Source organism: Ostrea edulis, chromosome 2, assembly GCF_947568905.1.
Source record: "Ostrea edulis chromosome 2, xbOstEdul1.1, whole genome shotgun sequence".
Lineage (NCBI taxonomy): Eukaryota > Metazoa > Mollusca > Bivalvia > Ostreida > Ostreidae > Ostrea > Ostrea edulis.
This window is the reverse complement of record NC_079165.1, coordinates 66,548,100-66,557,233: the sequence shown is the minus strand read 5'-3', so window position 1 is coordinate 66,557,233 and position 9,134 is coordinate 66,548,100. Positions and strand designations below refer to the sequence as shown.

Sequence of the window (9,134 nt, the reverse complement as noted above, 5' to 3'; positions counted from 1 at the left end):
CAAAGCACGCCAAACTATGGTACAATGACTTGATAGACCAACACCTACTTAATATAAACAGCTTCCTCAATTGGATAATGTGTTCATTCAGCATTCTGAACTACACGTATTCACTCGATCGACTGTGACAGATTTAAAGTCCTGAAGCTACTCTCTAGACAGAAGGCATCCGAACCAGTGCGTCCTGAAAACCTCGAGAGTTTCATGTAAAGGAAGAGTAGGTGAGAACTCATTTTATATTTATATTCAACTTGTGCAGTTGCAGGGTTTTTTTTTTGGGGGGGGGGGGGGTTCCCCCCGGTTTTTGTTGTGTTAAAAACTTGAGTTGGAACTCATATTTCTGATGTCTTTGAACACCGTTCCTACGAAAACAGAAAACATGTGCACAATTAAGTGTTGGAGGTTTATTGTCAAAAACAAAGAACGAAGAGTAAAACTACTTGAGTTACCCTAATACAGGTACATAATATAATTCGGAGCCAACGTTGCTTCAAATTACGCAATGTTTTCTTTTGTCAGTCAGGGTTCTTTTCAGACAGTCTATGCACAAATGTGATTGTTACTCCACAAGCAATTATAACGCTTGGGTTCGAATTTAATATCTTAATGACTAATAAAAACAGTTATTTTGTACAAAAACAAGAGAAACCTAATTAAACTACGTTAGAAAACCGCTTTTAGTGTAAAGAAATACATGATAAAGAATTATTGTCTTGCAGGACAATAATTATTTGATCACCAATTAAAATCACATATTGATGTGCCTGTTTTGAGGGTAAAAAGTATTTGAAATCATTAGATACTGGTGTTATTACTGAAATGTATAAGATGGGGTAATGTTCATTTATTTCAATTTTTGATGACAAAATGACAGCGAATGCCCCTTTAACAGTAAATTATACCTAAAGATCGAGAAATTCGACCATGGATGATGTATACTAATTCGTAAATCCTAGTCTATTAGAAATACACATGTGCAGTACAACTGTTTCAGTGATTTTACATTGCATTTGGAAATCAATTCAGAAAACATGCATTCAGAGTGTTACAATTTCTATTATCCGGGTAATTCTTGCGTATGATAATACAAGAAACTCATTGTCTATTTGCCTTTTCCAAATACAAAAATTGCATATTCTCATCCGTTGAAAGATTTTATAATTTTACAGTCGCAATGCCAAATAATTAGCAAACTGTAAAACAATCATGCACATATATCGCAGCTTGTAATTATTGTGTTCTTTTTTATATTGTATGGTCGGGATCGAAATTCTTGTTAACTTCTACAGAGAACGAACATAGCAATCATTTTGAAATCCATACGACATTATCAAACATGTTTTAAATGGTTTCCAGATAAAATGTATCAGAGATAGTTTGCAAATTAAAAACACGTACCACAGAATACTGCAACCCTCCTCCCTAATTTGGAGAACGAAAACTACGTCATATAGAACTGATCTTGCATTTTGAACAAAGATTGATTTTAGGACAATACTATCAATAGTCCTACTATACATACGTGTAAGAGATTGTCATCATTACTTTTTATGCCCCGAGATCGAAGATCGGGGGCTTATTGGTTTTTTCCTGTCTGTCATTCTGTAATTCTGTCATCCTGTCTGAAACTTTAACCTTGCTAATAACTTTTGAACAGTAAGCGCTAGAGCTTTGATAAATCACATGAGTATTTCTTGTGACAAGACCTTTCCGTGGGTACGAATATTTTTTACCCTGTGACCAAACTTGCTAATAACTTCTGAACAATAAGTGCTAGAGCTTTAATATTTCAAATGAGTATTCCTTGTGACAAGACCTTTCCGTAGGTACTAAACCTTTTGACCTTGACATTTGACCTACTTTTTAAAAAATGATTTTGGTCATAACTTCTAAATGGTAAATATTAGAGCTTTCATATTGCACATGATCATTTCTTATGACAAGATCTTTCTACTGGTACCAAGATATTTGTCCTTGTGACCTTGGCCATCTTTGGAATTGACCATTATCGGGGGCACTTGTGTTTAACAAACACATCTTGTTTTTATTGTGTAAAACATGCATGATCTAGAAATGAAAACAAAATACCATATTGGCGGATCCAGAAATAAAAAATTCGCCAAGGAAGGGGGGGTTCCATGTTTGCTGAAAAAAAAACCCCTCCAAAATGAGCAAAAAAAACAACCAAAAAAAAAAAAACCCTCCATTTTTTATCAAATGTTCAATGGGGGCGGGTATTGCAACCCCGTAAGCCCCTCTTGATCCGCCTCTGTTCATACATTAAGCAGCCAAACAATGCAGAAAAATTTTCACTGTTGTTTTTACTGCGGTTTATCCATTATGTAACTCTTTTCAACAATCATGCAATTCATCTAGACATTATTCATCAACGGATATATTATCGATTTATGAAATGTTTGAAATTTGATTACATAACAAAACAAGGATACCATAACTTTATGTCAAACGTAGAAGAGGATAATTGCAAGAGGATGTTTAAATCACAAGATGTATTATCTTTATTTACTCCCGGACACAAGTTCTTGTGTTCAGGACACTATAGTTCTTGTGTCCTGTTTTGTGACCAGGATACGAGTTCTTGTGTCCAGGACACTATAGTTCTTGTGTCCTGTTTTGTGACCAGGATACGAGTTCTTGTGTCCAGGACATAGGTTAGCCTACACAATAGTACATGAGGTACAATGAATATTGACAATTGTGAATTATATACATGTAGTTATTTGATGTCTAATCAGTCGAGATATCAGAGTATTTTCGCTCGGTACTGGGAACACCTTAAAGTGTTTTATTCCTCGAGGCCAGGACTGAGGGTAACAAAACACATCGAGCAGTTCCCAGGGTCAAGTGTACATAACAAAAGAGCATCGAGCTGTTCCCATGGCCGAGTGTACATAATAAAACAGATTGAGTGTACGTAATACAAACAAAAGAGCATCGAGCTGTTCCCAGAGCCAAGGGTAACAAAAAACGCATCGAGCTGTTCCCAGGGTGGAGAGAACATGTTCTGGTCTATATAATGTACTGTTCCCAGGGCGGAGAGAACATGTTCTGGTCTATATAATGTACATGTATATGAGTACAAAGTGCTTTAATTTTATCATTTCTGTTATGCATTTAAAGAACTGCGAACGATTGTATTACTTCGCCGCCTACTCCCTAGGCAATTCTTAGAAGTTATCATTTTTAAATGATTTTTAGGTCAATATAGATAGTTATATGAATTTTCATGAAAGTTCATTTATTTGACAAAACAAAGAATGTATAATTAGGATCCCGCATGAAATGCGGGAAGCCCTATATTAATCACATTGTCCGTCCGTCCGTCCGTCTGTTCGTCAACACTTTATTTGTGACACGATAACTCAACAATTTTTATTGTACAGTTTTCAAATTTTACACAGAAATAATCTACAGTAAGAGGAAGACGCCTATAGATTTTGGAGTCATGTCACTTTGTCTGTTTGAATGCCATCATCTTTCTTACTATGACTATCTATTTACCTCTGTTTAAGGGAGATAATTCAATTTGAATTATAATACCGAGCGAAGCTCGGACGTGCCGAAGGTCCATTCGCGAAGCAAGGCTCTAAAGGTAACATGTATGTAATAGCGAGCGAAGCTCGCGTCGCGAAGCGACACGACAAGTTCGCTCCAATGATTACACATTTGAGTCACGTGATTTGCTCTTCTTCAGCTGAAAAAAGATGAGTATTACCCATAATGCTTCTGGAAAAATGTCGCCGTCACTGCGGTATACTTCATTGACAAACCCGTAATCAAAATAATTAGATTGTTTAGAAAGTACCATAAACGTTATTAAATTCCAGACAAGCTTTCTTGTAGCTTCAAACATTTTGTTTTTTGCTTGGTTTGAGAGAAGAAGAAAAAAACATTGCAGCTAATATGACGTCACAATGTAACTGTTTACATCCACCACGTTATATTTCCCACGTTAAATGAAGAGGCGGATAAAAGTTGTGTTGCAAGATGTTAATGGGCTTCGCTCGTCTTAACGGTCACACCGTACAACATATTAGAAAATTAAAAAAAAAAATTAGCAAAGGAATAGAGATAATCTCTACATATGTTCACTGAAAATTTTGTGATCCATATGGGCGCCGCCATATTGTTTTGTTCGTTAGTTGCTTCTATGTTTATTCGTGTTTTGATTTGGAATGCCAAAAATACAAGACTGACGTGTAATTTGTAATTCAAACACTTAGTTTGTTAAAAATGAATGGGATAATTATTGCTGTTACAGTTTTTAGCCAACCATCAAACAGGAAAAGAGTAATACGACTGATTAGATGAACGAGTTCACGAGTTTCTTTAAATAAAAATATACGATATATTTACGCTTTTACCACTTTGAATTTGTTGATTGGTTTTGTTTAGTTTTAACTGTCTTTTAAATTGCAAACGGGTTGTATTGTTGTTTAATATGTATACGGTGTGACCGTTGGACCGAGCGAAGCATGTAATGGTCATTGGAGTGTCCCAAGTGGTAATCATAATTCTGTTAACTACTGTAGATTATGATTCATTTAAAAATATATATTTTGAATGAAATTTTCCTTGCGCTAAACACCCAGTAACATCTCAATATTAAAGGGGTTTTGTATGGGGACAACAGTTTTATAGGATCCGCCTATTCATTGAACGCGGGAAATAATACGCAAGGCGACGTAAACTGTGCATTGTGACGTCACATCTAGCCTCGACTTTTTTCTCTTTTTCAAAGCAAACAATTATAGCTCGCGAAGCGACGGGACGAGCTCGCTCCAATAATTACGCAATTGAGTCACGTGGTTTGCTCTTCATCAGCTGAAAAATGATGGGGACTACCCATAATGCCTCCGGAAAAATGTCGCCGTCACTGCGGTATACTTCATTGACAACCCCGTAGATAAAACAAATAAATAATTTGGAAAGTACCACAAATGATTTTAAATTCCAAACAAGGTTTCCCATACCTTCGTACGTTTTGTTGTGGATAATTAATTGGTTTGAAAGAAAAAAAATATCGCAGCTAATGATGACGTCACAATACACTGTTTACATCAACCGCGTTATATTTCCCGCGTTAAATGAAATGCCTAAAGTCGTGTTGTAAGATGTCATGGGTCTTCGCTCGTCTCAACGGTCACACCGTATACATATTAAACAACAATAATACATTCCGTATGCAATGAAATAGGCCGTTAAAACTAAACAAAATTAACCAATAAATTCAAAATCGTAAAATAACCGCAATTTTATCGTATATTCTTATTCAAAGAAACTCATGAACTCGTTCATCTATTTAGTCGTATTACGGTTTTATATGTATTCATTTGCTAAAACATGTTACAATGATAATTATACTATTCACTTTGAACAAACTGAGTGTTTAAATTGCGAATTGCACGTCAGTCTTCTATTATTGACATTCAAATTAAACACGAATAACTGTTGAAGCAGGTAATGAAAAAAATAAATGGCGGCGCCCATATGGATCACGAAAATTTCGGTGAACATATATAGAGATTATCTCTTTTTCTTTTGCTGATTTTGACTTTTTTCTTTTACATACGTGTTACCTTTAAAGCCTTGCTACGCGGACGGACCTTCGGCCCGTCCGAGCTTTGCTCGGTAATATGTATACGGTGTGACCGTTGGACCGAGCGAAGCATGTAATGTCCATTGGAGTGTCCCAAGTGGTAATCATAATTCCGTAAAGTATGGTAGGTTATGATTCATTTATAAATATATATTTTTAATGAAATTTTCCTTGCGCTAAAACCCCAGTAACATCTCAATATTAAAGGGGTTTATATGGGGACAACAGTTTTACAGGATCCGCCTATTCATTGAACGTGGGAAATAAAACACAAGGCGACGTAAACTGTGTATTGTGACGTCACATTTAGCCTCGACCCTTTTTCTCTTTTTCAAAGCAAACAATTATAAACAACAATAAAACATTCCGTATGCAATGAAAAAGGCCGTTATAACTAAACAAAATTAACCAATAAATTCAAAATGGTAAAAAAGTAACCGTAATTTTATCGTATATTCTTATTCAAAGAAACTCATGAACTCGTTCATCTATTTAGTCGTATTACGGTTTTTTATGTATTTATTTGCTAAAACCTGTTACAATGATAATTATACTATTCACTTTGAACAAACTGAGTGTTTAAATTACGAATTGCACGTCAGAGTCTTCTATTATTGGCGTTCAAAATAAAACACGAATAACTTTTGAAACAGGTAATGAAAAAATAAATGGCGGCGCCCATATGGATCACGAAAATTTCAGTGAACGTATATAGAGATTATCTCTTTTTCTTTTGCTGATTTTGACTTTTTTCTTTTACATACGTGTTACCGTTAGAGCCTTGCTTCGCGGACGGGCCTTCGGCCCGTCCGAGCTTCGCTCGGTATAATTGTTTGATTTGAAAGAGTGAAAAAAGTCGAGGCTAGATGTGACGTCACAATGCACGGTTTACGTCAATCGTAACTAATCGGCCATTTCTGTGAACGAAAAATAACCTCGTAAACGGATAGAAAGATTCCTTCTTATTTTCTCCCTCAGTGCCCTCGTCCGAAAATAAAAAAATTCTAGACTAATTGGTAATAAAACACAAAGAGGTTGGTAGGTTGGTTGCATTCATTACAAGATCGCTTTTAATGAACATCAAATCAACAAAACTGAAAATCACACAAAACTGAATTCAAAACTGACAATGGTTTGGTGGGAGGGAAGGCTAAGGCACAGCAATACACGGACTTCTTTTGTAACTTGTAACGAAATTCGCACTGCCCGAAAACTGACCAGGGCTAGTATATATACTGAGCGCGAAAGCGCTCGTGTATGGGCTAAGAAGCCCGCGAAACGTATCTACGGAATGTAACAAAAAATGACAAATTGTAAAACGTAAAGAAATAAATTTAAATTGTTCGCCGGAAGTTACGGCGCATAAAGTGCACAGTAATATGGAGGGTCAACTAGAATTTGCTATGCAAAAATTAAGAATATTTATATAAGGCTTTTTTTTTTTTTAAAAACTGTTTGTAACTGTTCTTTAAATGTACATGTACCTTTCCAACCTTTCCGATACTGATTGTCTCTTGTGTACGTTCAGCTTTTCCACAGAAGAAATGAATTGTTTTAAAACAGTTTTTCGCTTTAACTGTGAAGGTGGAGTTTTAGCCGATCTCTTACTCGATTTGTGGATCGACGATCCAGAATTCACAATACTAGTCAGAATATTTTTTTCGAATATCAGACACTTTATGAAGCAATTTTAAGCAAAATTCACATACTACATAGTCATGAAGTTAGTAGATTAAAGTTAATGTCATAATGGAATAAATTTTTAATGTTATCCCTCAAATCAAACAACTCCGTCTTTTTACTATACTTGTGTAGTAATTAGGGCTATACGGACCATGGATATCGGCCTGGATAGCTCAGTGGTTAGAGCACCTGACTAGTAATGCAGGGATCCCGGATTCGATTCCCAGGCTGGACCAGCCAAAGACTTTCTCCTCTCTCCTATACTACATTTGCTGCCGTTGACCACCCTTGGTGGTGCAGGTTGGCCTGCCAGGGGCGAAATGAACCTGGATTGATATTGAAAGACAATTATAAAAAAATATATATATAATTGATCTTAAGGAGGGAGGAATGTAGGAGGTGTATCATAATATCTTTTATGATTAAATCAATTCGTAATGATTTGAGAAACTATTTCAGGGTGTAGTGAGCCAGAAGTAATTTCACCCTCCTGTAACGTCATCAGATATTGCAAAATCAATGATTTATACATGATAGGAACATAAATTTTGTTGGAGTCTTTTCCTATAGTTATTGTAAAAAATCTTGTTAAATATAAACTATTTCAAAAGTCTAAGTTATAGATGAATAATCAATGATATTGAATCCAAGGGCAATAACTGTTTCTATTGATATCTTCATCAAGTCTATTATGAGATAGATTTGCTTTATTTTTTACAGACATTTTGTATATTTTTGTGAGGATACAGTTTCATGAAATTGTTATGAATGCTACTATATCGTAATAACCAGTTTGCGTGGAATTTTAATTACGCTGTTTAAGGAGAATTGCAATTTTCTGACGGTGATATATGATTCTGATTATGTACGTCTCATATCTTAAAAAGTGTGATGACCTATGTATTTTATTTGATAACTTGTTAATTTTAACTCTAATGAATGGAAATAAATACACTTTTTAAACTTGTATCAAATAAAACTGCGAGTATGGAGTTACCTTAAATTGAACTTGCTTTTATTCGTAATTTAGTTCTACACCTGGTATAATACATGTATTTATTTATGTATCACATCAAACCGAACGAACCCGGTTGTATAAAGGATATGGGATGCGTTTATGTGAATGTTCGTACATTTACTGATCGACATCCTGCGGATTAGTGTTCAACCCGAAGAGATACAGCGGGAAAAAAAAAGATTGAAACAGAACGAATAAAAACTAGGATGAAATTTACAACCCGTATGATAAATTAACAGATATGAAATAGCTAAAAGACTAACAGATAATTTATGCTTGAATGGAATTAAAATGTCATCTCATTATTAATCTAAATGTTAAGATACAAGTACATGTATTTAGATAAAAAATATAAATTGTTAGAAGTCCTCCCTATTTAGGATTGGAGTGCTGCAATCACAAAGTCTCTGTTACTTAAAAACATAATATATCAAACACAAGATGTTTAACTTGCTGACTTAATAAGATCATGAATTGCCGTTGTTATAAACATACCACACTCCCTGTGGTAAGTTTACACATACACGGTATTATGTGTAAATTTACATGTAAATGTGCGTTAATGACGTTTTGCCACCAGGGGTGGGGTGGCAGATAAAGTACTTGTGTTCTTTCCACTCTCTACCCATAGGTGTCACTGCTCGCTAAACATCTGTCAATGCCGACATTTCCAAATTCTGGCAAAATGCTTTGTAAATTCATATACAGACGTTTAACTTCGTTAAAATCATTTTATAATGCAGAATTTAAAGCAATACAAACTGTAACTAACGGTAAATAAATTGAAAAATAAAAGAACAAATATTTAACATA

The 9,134-nt window shown here is 35.0% G+C and overlaps 1 protein-coding gene across 1 annotated transcript in view; it reads left to right on the top strand.

The window, feature by feature from the left end:
- LOC125682335 (uncharacterized) overlaps positions 1–9,134 on the top strand; it is a 45,124-nt gene continuing 35,990 nt past the window's right edge. Inside the window, exon 1 of the mRNA XM_048922831.2 lies at positions 1–221. The gene's annotated coding sequence lies outside the window, so the exon portion shown is untranslated. The remainder of the gene's footprint in view (positions 222–9,134) is intronic.